Source organism: Gekko japonicus, unplaced genomic scaffold, assembly GCF_001447785.1.
Source record: "Gekko japonicus isolate JY-2015 unplaced genomic scaffold, Gekko_japonicus_V1.1 scaffold2431, whole genome shotgun sequence".
NCBI classification, from domain to species: Eukaryota; Metazoa; Chordata; class Lepidosauria; order Squamata; family Gekkonidae; genus Gekko; species Gekko japonicus.
This window is the reverse complement of record NW_015168728.1, coordinates 181,908-199,300: the sequence shown is the minus strand read 5'-3', so window position 1 is coordinate 199,300 and position 17,393 is coordinate 181,908.

The following is a 17,393-nucleotide window of genomic DNA, read 5'->3' as shown; positions in this document are numbered from 1 at the left end:
TGAGCCCTCCCTCTTGATCGCCCGGCATCTTTAAAACATAGTGCACAGGGCGACCTCATCACCCTCACCCCCTTCCCCTCACTCCCTTCCCCTCACCCCCTCACCCTCACCCCCTTCTCCTATGACCCCTATATGTCTGCTTTCCCCCCCTCAAGTACATGCTTTCTACCCCTTTACATTTTCCTCCCTACCCTAATACCACCTGCTGGAAGCTTTAGGAGCGGCGCATCGCCTGAGGTAAATATCACCTGCCAACGATAACCTGCTAAGTAACAGTGCTTTACCCAATCTATCTGTTTTTACTTAGTTCTTGTGTGTGTGTATGATATTGTGTGTTTTGCTTAATATTCAGTAAACTAAAGATAATTTTACTTCTGTCTCTGTCTCTTCATTGAAACGTATTGGCGCAGCCCATCCTCCGTAGACACTGACCAAGAATCCCTATTAATACACTGTTCCAATTGTCTCTCCTAAAGAGCAATTCGGCTAACACCTGTGACTGAAAAGTAAACTTTCTGAGATGGTTATAGAAATTTACTGGATACCCTCTCAGTAAGCAAATTACTAGTACAGAAGAGCATCCAGTGACCTGATGGGCAATGGATTCAGGACAGAAAAAAACAAAACCCTTTTTTATTAATGAATCAATAAATTGTGCAACCTAGATTCAAGCCAACGAAACAAGTGAAACAGTACATTGTCCCGCACGTTTCATCACGATGGCGTGTCTAAGATGGTACATCCAATTAGTGCTATCAGTTCTACATGGCACTGCCGTTCTCTCTTCCCAGGGCCAGTTAATAATGATGGTACAATAGTGGCGGCTTCTATCCGAAGGCCTGGAGGAAGAGCTCCGTCTTACAGGCCCTGCACAACGGATTGTCTCTCTCATGCACTTGCTGAAAGAATGTCTCTTCCCATGTTGTGTTAACTTTCATGAAGTTATATTATGAAGATGAATTCTATGGCCTTGTTTGAGAGTAAGAGGTCATGCAATGTGTAGGTAACAGCAGTTAGTGGTCATGATGCATAGTAGCACCGGTGACACTGGGAAATGATACTCAAGGGGGCCTTGTGAAAACTGAAAAGTTAGATGAGGGGGTGTGAACTGTGGTAGAGACTGCCTAGTGTGCACTCACAGGATCCAAGTCACTCAATGAGCATAGGTTTCTATTGAAAAGGATTCAGGAACTGTCACCAGATCACGGAGGGCACACACACACACACACAAAAAACCACCCAAGAAACTTTTAAATAGCTGTTTATTGTTCCATAGTGTCACTCGATCATGTGGGGTGATCCAGGTTTCAACCATCTAAGTGAATTATTATTTCTCGGACAAAATGCTGGAATGAAATGAAAATGCTTCTAAAAGCTTCGGGTGTCTGTGAATAAAAAGTGAGCTTTGTGAGATCGTCATAGAAATCTGGTGGATACCCTCCCAAATTTCCCAAGTGGAAGGAAACAAATTATTAGTCCTGAGGGGCATTGAGTGAGCTGATGGGTAATGGATTCAGGACCAAAAATACAAAACCCTTCTTTACTCAACAAGTCAATAAATTGTGGCATTTGTGACCAGAGAGAGCAAAATTGGCCAGAAGCATAGATGGCTTTAAAAAGGGTTTAAATGCTAACACTAGAATGTACAACTAAATCATGAATTAGAAATATGAAAAACTTTTATGTGTATAAAGTATAAAGGACAAGAGAAAGGATACATAATCCACAAATTACAAAAAATGTATACAAAAACTCTCAGGTTTACATAGAATATACACAACTCTGAGGTCACACCTGAGAGTTTTTGTATGTATTTTTTTTGTCATTTGTGGATTATTTATCCTTTCTCTTGTACTTTATACTTTGTACACATAAACATTTTGCATATTTCTAATTCATGATTTATTTGCACATTCTAGTGTTAGCGTTCACGCCCTAGCTTTCTTGTCTTCGGCTACATTGACTACAGCTGGGAGGTCTCCTTGTTATTAAAAAGGGTTTAGACAGATTCATAGGGAACATGTCCATCAATGTCTACTAGGCATGGTAAGGGAAGGGAAATTCCACATTTAGAGGAAGAAAATCTCTGAAACCCATCCCTAAGGGGCAAAATCATGGGAAGGCCTTGGGATCCATTCCCTGTTTGTTTGGCCCTCCAGGGAACTGGTTGACCAGTGTGTGAAAGAGGTGACTGGGCCTGATGGACTACTGATTGGATCCGGCAGAGCTCTACCTATTTCCTTTTTCTTTATATTCATAAAGGTACATCATTCAGGTTACCTACCGCTTGGAAGTCAAAGGGAGAATCTCCTGGGCTGGTTTCATCCTATGGGTGAAAAGTGAATATTGTAGGATGGTTACAGAAATCCAGAAGGTAGTCAGATTTTCAAGACACCTTGCTAATCACAATCTTCCTTGTCTAAAAATCCAGGCATTGCTAAACATTTTCTTATATATATATGGTCAGAGCCTCTTCTGGTTAAGGATTCATTTCATTCTTCATTATTTGGTTCTTTTAATGCGAAGAGTCGGACTCGACTGTGTGACTGAACAACAACAACAAATTCCTAGGAAGATGCATCAGGACCTGTAGGACCTGTTTGTCGGCCCTCCAGGGCAACTGCTTTGCCACCTCGTCAAGCAGAATGCTAGACAAGATACTCGGCTTCTTGCTTTCTCTGTTTCCTTCTTTCTCACCAATTTCCCCTGCTCACTTTTTGGTGGTTTAATTTGTTGATAAATCTGTGTTCCACTTTTCCCTAGAAGAGCTGAGTTGGGGTATTTCCCCGCCCCCCCATTTCTTTCTTTTAATTTCAAGAAGAATGGATGTGGGGAGGCGTTGGAGGTTCACGGTTATGTGTTTCATTTAAAATGTGTGTTCTTCTGGTTTAAGGGGTTATTGCATCGTTCAGTGCTTGTTCCGGTAGTCAGTGTTCCATAGAGGCTCTTAGTAATAAAGGTCTGTTAGGAATCGTTTAAAAGAATTCTAATTGAAATTCAGCATAGGGCTTTAGTTCCTCCCTAACTAGTCCTGTGCTAGGCTATTAAAAGAGGCAAAGTTATGTCAGCAGAACAGTAGTATAATTAGCCTAGATTAAATTTTTAAAAGGAGACTTTCCAATGAGTGGTCTGCGATTCAGTAGGTGAAGACAGACACTTGTTGACATTCAGGCCCGTAGCCGCAATGGGGCATCTCGGGGCTAGGCCCCCTGACTTACTGGCAAGGCCCCCTGACTCCCCATCCAGGTCAGGGCCCCTGAGCAGTGGCAGGTGTGGGGAAGGAATCAGGTATTCCTTTAATTCAAGTAGCCAGTGCCCCCCCAAGAAATTTAAATCCCCCCCAACTTAAAAATATCCTGGCTGGAGGCCTGTTGACACTGTGCCTTTAGGTTGACCTGCAGTTTATAATTATTATTTTTTTGTTTCCCAGAAGAGAGCTCCTGTATTGGTGTAAAGGGAATCAGATTTGCGCTGCAATAGGGTTTAGTCAGGAGATGTTTAATAAAGAAGCTCACCCTTTTTTAAAGTGTGCAGATTCCATCTCAAGGATGGTTTATTAAAACTGTAGTCAGGTTTCAGTATAGAAAGTCAATATTTCTTTAAAAAACTTTAAAAAAGGAACTAAAGCAAGGCTCGATTAGGTGCTTTAAAAATATAAACCTACATGAGAGTAATAATTTAAAAAGTTTTGAGAATCTGTTAGGTAACAGTGCAAGCAGCTCAGCACCTCACTTCCCTCAAGTACTCGATACAGGAAGAAGAAGAAAAACAAGAAGAAGAGGAGGAGGAGGAGGAGGAGATTGGATTTATACCCTGCCCTTCACTCAGAGTCTCAGAGTGGCTTACAAACTCCTCTCCCTTCCCCTCCCCACAACAGACACGCTGTGAGGTGGGTGGGGCTGAGAAAGCTCTGAGAGAAACTGCTCTTTCAAGAACAGCTCTGGCAGAACTACGGCTTGCCCAAGTGAAGTCCTGTGCAAGCTGTCTTTGGGTGTGAGCTTTTGCAGAGGAACGTTCTCCAGCTCTGGAGCTCACCCCAGGGTCAGAAAGGCTGCTGGAGGACTAGAGGAGAGGATGGGTGCCCCTGCTGTGGCTCCTCCATTGTACAGCAGGCCTTCTGAGGAGGAAAAAGGAGGCAATGCCAGAGGCTGCAGTAGACGAAGAGATGGAGGTGCACCCCAAAGTGCTGCCATCTCAACCCCTTCTCTCTCGGGCCTCTCTTCCTGTTCCTCCAAGCCACGGTGCATATTCCTTGAACTCCCCAAAGGAGGTGGCTCCAGGGCTTCCCACGGATGCTAGTCACAGATGCCCTTTGACGTCTGGCTTTACTTCGAGCGCATGAATGATCCTCACTACACAAACTGTCAGCTGTGTAGGGCCTGGGCCAGCTGAGGGAAAGACCTCAGTAATCTCTCGACTACCGGACTTAGAAATCAACTAAAAAAGCACCGGCGGGCTTCATTGGGTGGAAAGAGAGGTTGCTGCTGGGATGTCCGTGAGGCCTCCGCCATCCAGCTGGGTGGTAAGTCATCCTAAGACAACCTCCAGTGCTTTCCCTGAACAGTCTCAATGGGTAGGGAAGGGACGGCGACAGACACATATGGAATTCACTGCCACAGGAAGTGGTGGCGGCTACAAGCATGGACGGCTTCAAAAGGGAATTAGATAAGCATATGGAGCAGAGGTCCATCAGTGGCTATTAGCCACAAGGTATAGATAGGGACTCTGGGGCAAGTGATGCTCTGTCTTCTTGGTGCTTGGGGGGGGGTCAACAGTGGGAGGGCTTCTAATGTCCTGGCCCCACTGCTGGACCTCCTGATGGCACTGGTATTTCTGGCCACTGTGTGACACAGAGTGTTGGACTGGATGGGCCTTTGGCCTGATCAGGCCCGTAGCTCGCATAGGGCCCATGGGGCCTGGCCCCCCCATGGGTTTTGTGGGCTCCCTCCCCTGATCCTCTGCTCCCCCTCCCCCCTGCCCGAAGATGACAAGAGGCACACCCTCCGGCCCCCCCACTTTCCCCAGGGCCCCCCCCACTTTAAAGGTCCTAGCTACGGGCCTGGGCCTGATCCAACATTGGCGTCTCTTATGTTCTTATGGTGAGGTTGGCACTAGGGTCCCTTGGGGGGAAACAGCAGGCAGAGAAGAGGGACATTCACCCGGTACACAGCCCCTGCTCACACCACACTGAACAAGCCATCTTGCCCTCATTGTACAAGGCTGCCAGGGTCTACATAAATAGTGGAGTTAAGCAAACAGAGTATGGTACACAGTATATGGATATTACACCACACAGGGATTATTACTGTGATAAGTGCCCTATACTAAATAATACAGTACTGCAAAAATCAGAAAATATATGCTGTTTAAATAAGTTAAAGTGATATGTTGTTTTTTTTACAAGGTTGGAATACAAAAACACAGTCAGTTTCAAATAAACAGAAGTGGTTTTTAACGAAGCAAATGATGTTAACGACGTGCTCCGGAATGTCCCATGTCGTTTCAAAGTTCCTTCTTCTGAACAAGATTCTATCTACAAATAAATATTTACAAGAATATTGTAATCATCCTAGTTGAGCCGGCTCTCTTTCCAAACTACTTCAGTCTCAGAGATCAAGGCAGTCAGGGCTCTCTTGTTCTCCACCAAGAATATTGTATGGTGGACCTCCTGATGGCACTGGTATTTCTGGCCACTGTGTGACACAGTGTTGGACTGGATGGGCCTTTGGCCTGATCCAACATTGGCGTCTCTTATGTTCTTATCTTCTTATGAACGTCGAAACGACACAGGACATTCCGGAGCACGCCGTTAACATCATTTGCTTTCCATCTGAAATTAGGTCCTCCAAATGCCATTCAGAGATGTGACTGTATTTTAATCCATTTTAAATATAAATTAGCCCGGCATTTTTATTCTCACAATAAAAGCATGTTAAGCTGAGTGTCAATCAGTGAGAGGACCATTCTTTGAGCTTCTGAGCTAAGTGCAGAGCTGAGTCCAGGTCCTAGTCCATCTAACCAGCTTGGCTCTATATTGGCTCTTTAGTAAAGATCACTTGAATATCTTCAATAATGTCTTTAATTGACCCCTGTGCTTTTAACCAACCACTATTGGAGGATGCATTATGGGAAGCCACCAGCATCTATTCCGTTTGTTTGGCCCTCGAGAGCAACTGGTTTGCCAGGGTGTGAAAAAGCCTGCTGGACCAGATGGACTACTGCTTTGATCAAGTGGGGCAGTTTTAGTTATGTACATTCTTACAGACGTCATTCATGTTACCTACCAGTGGGCCTTTGTCGTGAGAAACTCTTGGTCTCATCTCCATCTGTGGGAGAAAAATGAATATTGTGGGATGGTAACAGAAATACAGGTGAAACTGAGTCAGATTTTCAGAAGGTCAATCAGCAAACTGTTAACACACATTTACATACATACATACATAAGAAAGTGGGAACCCGCAAAGACTTCATCTGTCCCCTTGAGGAAACAATGGCTGCTTTGGAGGGTGGGCTCTCTACCCGCCCCCAACACCCACAGCCACCCCTCTCCCTTGCCTTTAAGTTCATGGAACCCGCGTTTCCTCCCAAGCCCGATCTCCGCTTGAGATCAGGCTTGCAGAGAAATGCCAGCTCCGTGCACTTAAAAGGGAAACGCCGGCTCTTTGCTCTTAAAGGGGAAACGTCGGCTCCGTGTACTTAAAAGGGAAAAAACGGCTCCTTTAAGTGCAGGAAACTGGCGTTTCTGGAGATTGGGCGAGCGGGTGGGCAGGGGGGCGTGGTGGACGTCCCCAATGTGACATCATCACGTCGGTGATGCCCCGCCTCCTCCAGGAACGCCCCAAATTCCCTTGCTGGGGGCGGAAGATGGGCTTGGCAACCCTCTTGCCAACGGGGCACCGCACCTTCCTTTACTGAATCAATCCATCTCATGTTGGATTTTCCTCTTTTCCTGCTGCCTTCAGCGTTTCCCAGCATTATTTTCTTTTCCTGTGACCCTTGTCTTCTGTGTGACAGGCTCAGTTTAGTTATCTCAGCTTCTGGGGAGCGTTTCCCAGCATTATTTTCATTTCCTGTGACCCTTGTCTTCTGTGTGACAGGCTCAGTTTAGTTATCTCAGCTTCCGGGGAGAACTCAGAACAGCCATGCCTTGCCCAGATTTTCTCCATGATATTTCATATTTATTATTTATTTATTTATTTGATTTATAGCCCATCCTCCCTGCTGAAGCAGGCTCAGGGCGGCTTACGTAGAATGTATTAAGCAAATAAAACAGAATAAAATAACTATAATAAAAAAACCATCACACCAAGTGCTAGCATGGATCGTTTCGCAGTGGTGGAGCATTAGCAGCATACAGTCAGCTAACATCATCATCTGGGTCATATCAGTGGAGCAAAGGCTGTTAAGTATTGGGTCCAGGGCCTCCGTTTATTGGGTGTGGCTCGCTAATCAAAGGCCTGGTGGAAGAGCTCCATCCTACAGGCCGTGAGAAACTGTAAAAGGTCCCACAGGGCCCTGACGTCTTCCGGGAGCTCATTCAACCAGTATGGAGCCACTATGGAGAAGGCCCTGGCCCTTGTCACAGCCAGCCTGTTTTCTCTGGGGCCGAAAAGGGCCAAATGATTCTGGGGCCCAGATTGTAGTGCTCTCTGGGGAACATGTGGGGGAAAGTGGTCCCTCAGGTATGTAGGCCCCTGACCATAAAGAGGTTTAAAGGTAAGTACAAGCACCTTGAACCGAATTTGGTATGCTATGGGCAGCCAGTGCAGTGCATTTAGCTCAGGATGGATGTGCTTCTGCCTGGGAAGACCCGAAGACCCAGCAGCAGCCTGGCCACCACATTCTGCACCCGCTACAGCTTCCGGATTTGGGACAAGGGCTCAAAGTTATGTTTCTTTCCTTATTCTTTGTTACTCTTAATACATTATACTAATGCTATGAGGAAGAAAGATCCAAAGGGCATTTCTATTTATTTCAATGGAAACATCTTTTGGACTCCAAGTCTCCCTGTAGGAAACCTAGATCCGTGCAATAAATTATGAATAAATTGTACTCTTTATTGCCCTGAGACTGAAAGCCCATGCTGGCCTGTTCTCATCAGATCTTGGAAGCCAAGTAGACTTAGCCCTGGTTTGTGTTTGGAGGGGGACCACCAAAGAATCCCAGGATAACAATTCCAGATGAAGGCAATGGCAAACCCTCCTCTTTAGTCTCTTGCCTTGGAAACCCTACGGGGTCACCATAAGTTGGATGTTACTTAATGGCTCTTCACACACACACACACACCCTTTACCCATATGATTCTCTCTCCCTCCCAACCTTCCATGCCTGCTTTCCAGCACATGCTACCAAAACCGGTATTCCTCCTAAGCCCTAAACCACAGAGATCATACAATATGCAAACAAATTGACAGGGCATTTGGTGCCCTGCTTTTTTGGCGGTTTTACTCATTGAGCTCGATCTATTTGGGGGAGGGTGGCCTGCATGCCCACCTCTCTGGTTTGAGGACCTTCTTTAGGTGTTTTGGGGGTTGAACTTTCGCAGTGTTTTGCCCAGCTCTGGGGTGGTTGCATGGCTCCACTCCCAAATGGCAAGAGTTCCACACAAAGGCTTGTGCTTCTTGTGGGACCACATGCGAGCCACTGCAAGTTCCCTCAGCAGGCACTTGGGGATGGGTTTCATTGGCTGACAGGCAAGTCACCCAATTTCTGGATCCATGTTCTATGCGGCGCCAATGCTCCTCTATGCTGTAATCAATAAAACTGTGGCCTGTTTTTATTCCACACATGTATTCTGCATTGTTTTTGTTTCTTCCCCCTTTCCTTTATCTCCTCCTGCCCTCCGCTATCCTTAAGACCACAAATAAGACATCTGTTAATAACGAATCAGCACCAGGGACAGCAACAAGCTTGTTTTCCTGAGAGTGGAATTGCAACACAGTCTGGCATATACTGAATGGACTGCCATGAAGTGTTAAAATCTAAAATTAAAAGAGTAACAAAAGAGCTTGTTTTAATCTTGATAAAATTGTGCTGAATAATGGTTAATAACTTCTGCTGTGCACCAGAATATAAAGGCACAGGGGTATCAAGACTGAAGTATATACTGGTTTTTGTGGGCATTGTAACTACGAAATGTGAGGGCTCAGACGTTATAAAGGTCAGAGATAATCTTGCCTTTTCCTGTAAAGAGAACTGAGGCCCCAATCCTGCCAACCTCCAAAGTTCTATACTTTTCTACAACGTGGGAGACATAAGAACATAAGAACATAAGAGATGCCAATGTTGGATCAGGCCAAAGGCCCATCCAGTCCAACACTCTGTATCACACAGTGGCCAGAAATACCAGTGCCATCAGGAGGTCCACCAGTGGGGCTAGGACATTAGAAGCCATCCCACTGTTGACCCCCCCCCCAAGCACCAAGATGACAGAGCATCACTTGCCCCAGAGTCCCTATCTATACCTTGTGGCTAATAGCCACTGATGGACCTCTGCTCCATATGCTTATCTAATTCCCTTTTGAAGCCGTCCATGCTTGTAGCTGCCACCACTTCCTGTGGCAGTGAATTCCAAGTGTTAATCACTCTTTGGGTGAAGAAGTACTTCCTTTTATCCGTTCTAACCCGACCGCTCAGCAATTTCATGGAGTGCCCACGGGTTCTTGTATTGTGAGAAAGGGAGAAAAGTACCTCTTTCTCTACCTGCTCTTTCCCATGCATAATCTTATAAACCTCAATCATGTCACCCCTCAGTCGTCGTTTCTCCAAGCTAAAGAGCCCTAAGCGCCTTAACCGTTCCTCATAGGGAAAGTGTTCCAACCCTTTTATCATTCGAGTTGCTCTTTTCTGCACTTTTTCCAAAGCTATAATATCCTTTTTAAGGTGTGGTGACCAGAATTGCACACAGTATTCCAGATGAGGTCGCACCATTGATTTATATAGCGGCATTATGATATTGGCTGATCTGTTTACAATACCCTTCCTAATAATCCCCAGCATAGCATTGGCCTTCTTTATTGCAGTCACACACTGTCTCGACATTTTCAGTGAGTTATCTACTACAACTCCAAGATCTCTCTCTTGATCTGTCTCTGCCAGTTCAGACCCCATCAACGTGTATTTATAGTTAGGATTTTTGGCTCCAATGTGCATCACCTTGCACTTGGCCACATTGAACCCCATTTGCCATGTTGACGCCCACTCGCCCAACTTTGACAGATCCCTTTGGAGTGCCTCACAATCCTCACTGGTTTTCACCACCCTGAACAACTTCGTATCATCCGCAAATTTAGCCACTTCACTGCTTACTCCCAACTCCAAATCATTAATGAACAAGTTAAAAAGCAGTGGACCAAGTACTGATCCCTGTGGTACCCCACTGCTTACACCCCTCCACTGGGAGAACTGCCCATTTATACTCACTCTCTGTTTTCTATTAATTAGCCAGTTTTTGATCCATAAAAGGACTTGTCCTTTTATCCCATGATTTTTGAGCTTGCTTAGGAGCCTTTGATGAGGAACTTTATCAAAAGCTTTCTGGAAGTCAAGGTAAACAATATCTATTGGATCCCCCTTGTCCACATGTTTGTTCACCCCCTCAAAGAACATTAACAGGTTAGTGAGACAAGATCTTCCCTTACAGAACCCATGTTGAGTCTGCCTCAATAGGTTTTGTTCATCTATGTGCCTACTAATTCTTTCCTTAATAATGGTTTCCACCAATTTACCCGGTATCGACGTCAGACTGACAGGCCTGTAATTTCCCGGATCTCCTCTGGAACCCTTTTTAAAGATGGGAGTGACATTAGCTACCTTCCAGTCCTCAGGAATGGAGGCTGATTTTAAGGAGAGATTACATATTTTTGTCAGGAGATCCACAAGTTCACAATTGAGTTCTTTCAGAACTCTTGGATGTATGCCATCTGGGCCTGGTGATTTATCAGTTTTTAAGTTGTTTATCAGTTTTAGGACCTCCTCTCTCGTCACCTCAATCTGACTCAGGTCTTTCAACACCCCTCCCGAACTCAGCGGCTCTGGAGTGGGCAAGCACCTCTCATCTTCCACAGTGAAGACGGAGGCAAAAAATGCATTTAGCTTCTCAGCCATTTCCCTATCATCCTTCAGTACTCCTTTTACCCCTTGGTCATCCAAGGGCCCCACTGCCTCCCTGGCTGGTTTCCTGTTTCTAATGTATTTGAAGAAAGTTTTATTGTTGGTCTTTACATTTTTTGCTATATGCTCCTCATATTCCCTTTTTGCATGCCTGACCACAGACTTGCATTTTATTTGCCATAGCCTGTGTTCTGTTTTATCAGCCTCACTGTGACTAGCTTTCCACCGCTTAAAGGAATCCTTTTTACCTTTTACAGCTTCCATTACTTTGTTTGTTAACCATGTAGGCTTTTTCTTATACCTGTTTGTGCCTTTCCTAACCTGCGGAATATATTTTATTTGAGCTTCTAGAATTGTAGTTTTAAACAGTTTCCAAGCTTCCCCAATGGTTTTGACCCTTTCTACTTTTCCCTTCAGTTTCCTCCCCACATGTCCCCTCATATCAGAAAAATTACCCCTTTTAAAGTTAAAAGTGGTTGTGTGAGTCTTTTTGGCCAATTCCCTATTTGTACAAATGTTGAACTCAACAACATTATGATCACTGTTCCCTAGCGGTGCAATCACTTTTACATCTCTCACCAGGTCTTGAGTGTTACTTAGGACCAAATCAAGGATCGCCTCTCCCCTGGTAGGTTCCATGACCATCTGCTCCATAGCACAGTCATTTAGAGTGTCTAGAAACTCAGTCTCTTTCTCTCGGCTAGAACACATATTGACCCAATCAATGTGTGGGTAGTTAAAATCACCTATTACGACACAGTGTTTTTGTCTAGCTGCTATCTTTAATTCATTCATCATTTTATAATCCTCCTCTATCTTTTGATCCGGTGGGCAATAACAAACTCCCAGTGTTAAGTTTCCTTTTGGCCCCCCTATTTCACCCACAGAACTTCAAGAAGCGAATCCAATTCTCTTAGCCTCTCAATCTTTCTGGACCTTATACCCTCTCTGACATACAGAGCCACCCCACCTCCAACCCTACCCCCCCTATCCTTCCGATATAATATATAACTTGGTAAGCATGTTAGGGATATAATTTATTACATAGTCTAGGCTAGGACACTTTAATGGCTTTGTGTTTCTCCTTGGGTTCTCTGGGGTAGTCTAGTGGTGCTAGAGTCTGATGGGTCTGCTTAGAAGTTGCTTAATATGCCTTTTCCAAGTGGTTTTGAATTGACACCTGTTACTGTAAAGCACACATAGGTCTTCCACTCTAGCAGACAGATTACATTATTCTCTGGACTAATGAAGATCTGAGGAGACTCCTATAAAGGATCCTCCTTTCTTTGTGACAAGTTTTTCTCCTACACGGAGGCAGGACAAGAGGTGATCTTCACAGTGTCAGCATATACAGATTGCTGTCAAGATCACTGCAAGTCATGTAGACAGGATGAGGAATTTCAGACAGATGATATAATCCGGAAGAGGAACAGTTCACAAACGGCTTCTGGTCTGTCATTTCAGACAGAATCATTTTAGAACTGGTTTCCTACCGGAATATATTTGTAATTTCAGACACAAATGCTTCTGTTCCATTTAGGAAACGGGGTTGAAGCGTTTTACCTGTCAACCGCTTCCAAGTAGTCTTCAGTTTCCTCTCCCAGTTCTGATGTGCTTTTTCCCCCCGTTTTTTGCCCGAAGTGGGCAATCTCCGGCTTTTTTTTTTTTTTTGGAACGTTTGCTTTATAGCACTATAGTGCTATAGCGCTATAACGCTATAATGGAACAGCATTATATCAATCCCATTAGAATGCCTGGAGTGTTTTGTCATAGTGCTATAGCGCTATAGCGCTCTAAAGCTAACGTTCCGAGAGGAAAAAAGCGGAGATCGCCTGCACGGGCAAAAAACAGCGGGGGGAAAGCAGGAAAAAGCGGTGCAGTCTGAAATGGCAAACCGCATCAGATCCAGCTCTTTACCGGAAGGGGAAAGCCACATGTGAAATGGCAGCCCTATACTGGTTTACTCCATGATGGATCAAAAACGGCTTCAAAACAGGTTAAAAAGGGTAATGTGAAATTCCTCAATGTTTAAATCAGTACAATCTTGTTTGACAGCTGAGTGATCATGTGATTTAGGATTGCATCATTTCTTTAGGAGTCACTGTGACTCAGCACTGTACAGGACTGTATCCTGATTGGACTAAATTTGTATATAATGTAACCAGTTCTTGGTGACTGTCTGCCTATATGGTTACAGCTGTTCTGCGTAGCACTTTGATGGTTGGAGTCCTGAATTGCTACAAACGGTATATAGTCTCTGTAAATAGATTGTATAAACTCTGTAAAAACAACAGAGTGCTCTGCTACTTTTCTGGCTTCAAACACCGTCACACAGGAGCATTGCTTCTCATTTGCAACTCTTCAATCAGTGAATCACCAGTCTTCTGAAATGAAGCATGAAAAATAATGCTGTAAGGACCCCCTGTCTCCTGTTTCTTTTGAAGCTTTTCAGAGGTGGATATAGCTGGAGAGAGCTTGAAAGTCTCCCCTAATCAGTCCAGCATCCAATGACCTTATCCCTTCCCTATTCATCTTGTCAGCTTCTGCAGAAGTTTGTAGCAAATATCCACCTTTGTAGCTGGATTTCAGTCTGTCATCTTCATCTTACTTCATCCTTCTCCTTCCAACCACCCCCATCAATCAGCCCAGTTTAGGAAGTCACTTCCTTCCACTCAAAAAGCCAGTGTATCCCTCCTCACCTTCTCACAGTGCGGGAACTGCTCTTTCACCATCTGATTCAGCCCATCCTCAGTAATCACAGGAACACCCTTCTCTTCCTCCAGGTAGTAACTGAGACTCGAGGCCAGCCACTTCAAATGAAGACAGGGGCATCTTGAGTTGTCTGGCAATCTAGAAAGACAACACCCAGTACAGTGTGTATATGGCTGTTTATGTATGTGCATGTCTATGTAGGGGGGAAATGTTCATTCGTCCATACTGCTCTTTAGATATGTGTAGCGAGCCTCCATATTAAGAGGCAGCGTATCTTGGATGCTAAGAACCATCAACAGAATGTGGCTCACTGTAGTTTATTGGTCTTGTGGGCCTCAATGAAGACAACACACAAACAAGAGTCCTGCCATTTCTTGCTCCACTCACCAGTCCAGTTCCAACCTGTGCACACGATATTCTTTTTAGGGGCTCAATTTTCTGTTTATTAGGCTAAACTCAAAGGCAACGATTTGGTGCATTCTCCTACAGTGTTTGAGAAAACATACCTACTCTGTCAAAGAAAAACTGGTAAATTTGAATTTAACACCATATAACATTCAGGTGGTAATTTGTTCAAGGATTCTGAAGTTTTGTGTCAAATATTGTGCAACGATTCAATGAAACAAGAAATTCAGTTATTTCACAACTAGAGGCGTGCTGCACACTGCGGTTGCCAACCCTGCAGCTTGCTGTGCCAGTGATATTTGACAGTAATCTGAATACAATATTAGCTTCTGTGACTCCTGCCAAAAGAGCTGCAGCAATACTGGACAAAGCAAGAGAAAGAGCAACGAGTTATTTTTAGATAATAGTGGCCAAATGTGGATTCATAACCAATGTCATACACTGCCTTCCTCTCAAATAGGCACCCAAAATAGTTTTTTGTCATTCTCCTGTCATCTATTTTATTTTCACCACAACAACATGAAATCATTATGATGAGAGTGTAAAGGCCCCTTTCACATTACTGGATGTTACCTGTTGCTGGCCTGATTCTAAGTAATGGGACTGAGAGAATCATAATACAGGCAATATTTCAAAGGAAGCATAAGCTATTGTGATAAGATTACAAAATACTTTTACTAACATAATACACCATATCATACCAAAACACCATAGTTGTGTGGAAACAAACATACAATAATCCTCTTGTTTATAAGGCTACAAAGTCTCTTGATATGCAGAACTATTTCTGAAAATAAACTATTTCCCACACTTCTGTCTTGTTCTTTGTAGATAGTAGCGTGCTTGCGTGCGCGACCAGCAGTCAACTATTTGCCAGTTTCACAATGGTTTCCCCAGGCACACAGACCAGTTAATTCCGCAATAGAATGTTGGCTCCAATAATTCAGAAAAGCTTCTTTGGGACACAAAAGCCTCCACACAAATTTTCAAAAGGCAAAATGCTCAAGCGTGGCTAGTGAAACAATTCTGCATATCAAGAGACTTTATAGTCTTATAAACAAGAGGATTATTGTATGTTTGTTTCCACACAACTATGGCGTTTTGGTATTATATGGTGTATTATGCTAGTAAAAGTATTCCGGAATCTTATCACAACAGCTTATGCTTCCTTTGATATACTGATTCTGAGTAAAGCGATACAGAGATGATGGTTTCATACAATCAGTTCTATTCCATTAATGATCCGTCTCTGAAGAGCTCTGGATATTTCAAACACTGCTGCTTTTTTTTCCTGCTCTCTTTTGCTGCACAGTCTTCCTTTGCAGGTTTTCTTTAAATCGTTCTAAGTTGAGTAGTACAGTGCTGGATCCAAGATAGCACTTCAGTGCTGCAGCGGGACAATTTAGATGCCTTGTGAGTCATGTTACATGGATACGGGAGAAGAAAAGTAGCTTATTGGGCAGTGGGTACTCAGTGCATCAGAGGGGCATTTTAGCGGAGAGAGAGAGAGAGGGAAGCACCCCTCCAATATCACCCCCAATTCATAAGTGCAGGACACTGCCTGGCCCAAAATGAAACAAAATAGAGTCCAGTCAGGAGCAAGCCTGGGTAAATATTTTGGAAGTGTGATTCAGAGAGGTTGACTGCCTACCGCCCCCCCTCCAACGCCCAAGAGAGAGGCATAATTTTGTGACGATGCATCTCTCAAGATCTACTGACTCACTCTTGCACTCGTCCCATCAACACCCAGACCTACTTTCCTGTACCCACTTACCTTAATTAATCATCAGTTAATCAACTATCCCATTAGTTAGCTGTTGTAGATTTTCCGGGTTGTGTGGACACGGTCTTGGCAGTGTAAGACCTGATGTTTCACCAGTAGCTGTGACTGGCATCCTCAGAGGTATAACACAGAAAGACGGTGGTGACACAGAGAGTCCTCCATCTTTCTGTGTGATACCTCTGAGGATGCCAGTCACAGCTACTGATGAAACGTCAGATCCTACAATGCCAAGACCACGGCCACACAACCCGGAAAATCTACAACAGCTAATGAACTCTGGCCGTGAAAGCCTTCGACAACATATTCCATTAGTCCTTTCTGCCAGGTACTCGCAGAGTCATCAAGCATCTCTCACACCTTTGTCCACTTCCAGAAAGCCCATTAAGCTATTGGTTTTTTTTTCTGGCAAATATGTCCACCTGCCCCAGGGTAAGTACATCAACCCCCTGTCCATCAAGAGGGGTTGCTTTGACGGTATGGAAGAAAACGCCGTGCAGCAGAGTAGTAAAAGTATTTACAGTTTTATTTACACACTGGAGTATATTTACAGTCTCTCTGAGTCCAAAATTGTGGTACTCTCTGACAAGGTGCTGCGCAGGCAACTGATCCCATAGAAGAGATGAACAGCACTGTTCAGCACTACATTTATATTTACAACAACCAATCACATAACAGCTATTTACATATTTGCCAAGTCATGGTGCTTCGTGCAAAGGCTGATGCAACCTCCCTGCAATCACCATGTCATGTGACCTACTGGCTGTCAACTTAGATCATCTAGATCTAGCATTCACTGTCACCTGGCAGACTGACAGCTTGCAGTTATAGTTTTATATACTGACACGCCTCCCAAGCTTTCAGTCAGCCATATTTAACTTTTCACACATATTTACAAATTGTTTTTCAGGCAAATTCTTTGTGAAAAGATCAGCTACATTTTCAGCAGTATTACATTGTCTCAGCACAACAAACTTCCTGCACACTGCTGCTCTCACATTTTGATATCTGACAATAATGTGTTTACTGCGGGTATGTATCCCTTGGTTATCAGCTAGCTGTCTAGCAGAAGAACTATCACTGTAAATGGTTATTGGCAATTTACACAATACATTCATATCTGCTAACAATTGATAACACCATTCCATTTGTATGATACAATCATTCATTGAGGAAAATTCTGATTCGCAGGAACTGGTGGCAACATGAGTTTGCTTAATTGTTTTCCATGCTATCAGCGCACCATACATGTAAATCGCGTAACCTGTGGTAGATTTCCCATCAGAGCGTTCTCCCCAACTCGCATCTGTGTAAGCAAGTAGTGGAACATCATTGCATACATCAAGTATCAATTTTTTGTTGATTGTTCCCTTTAAGTATCTTA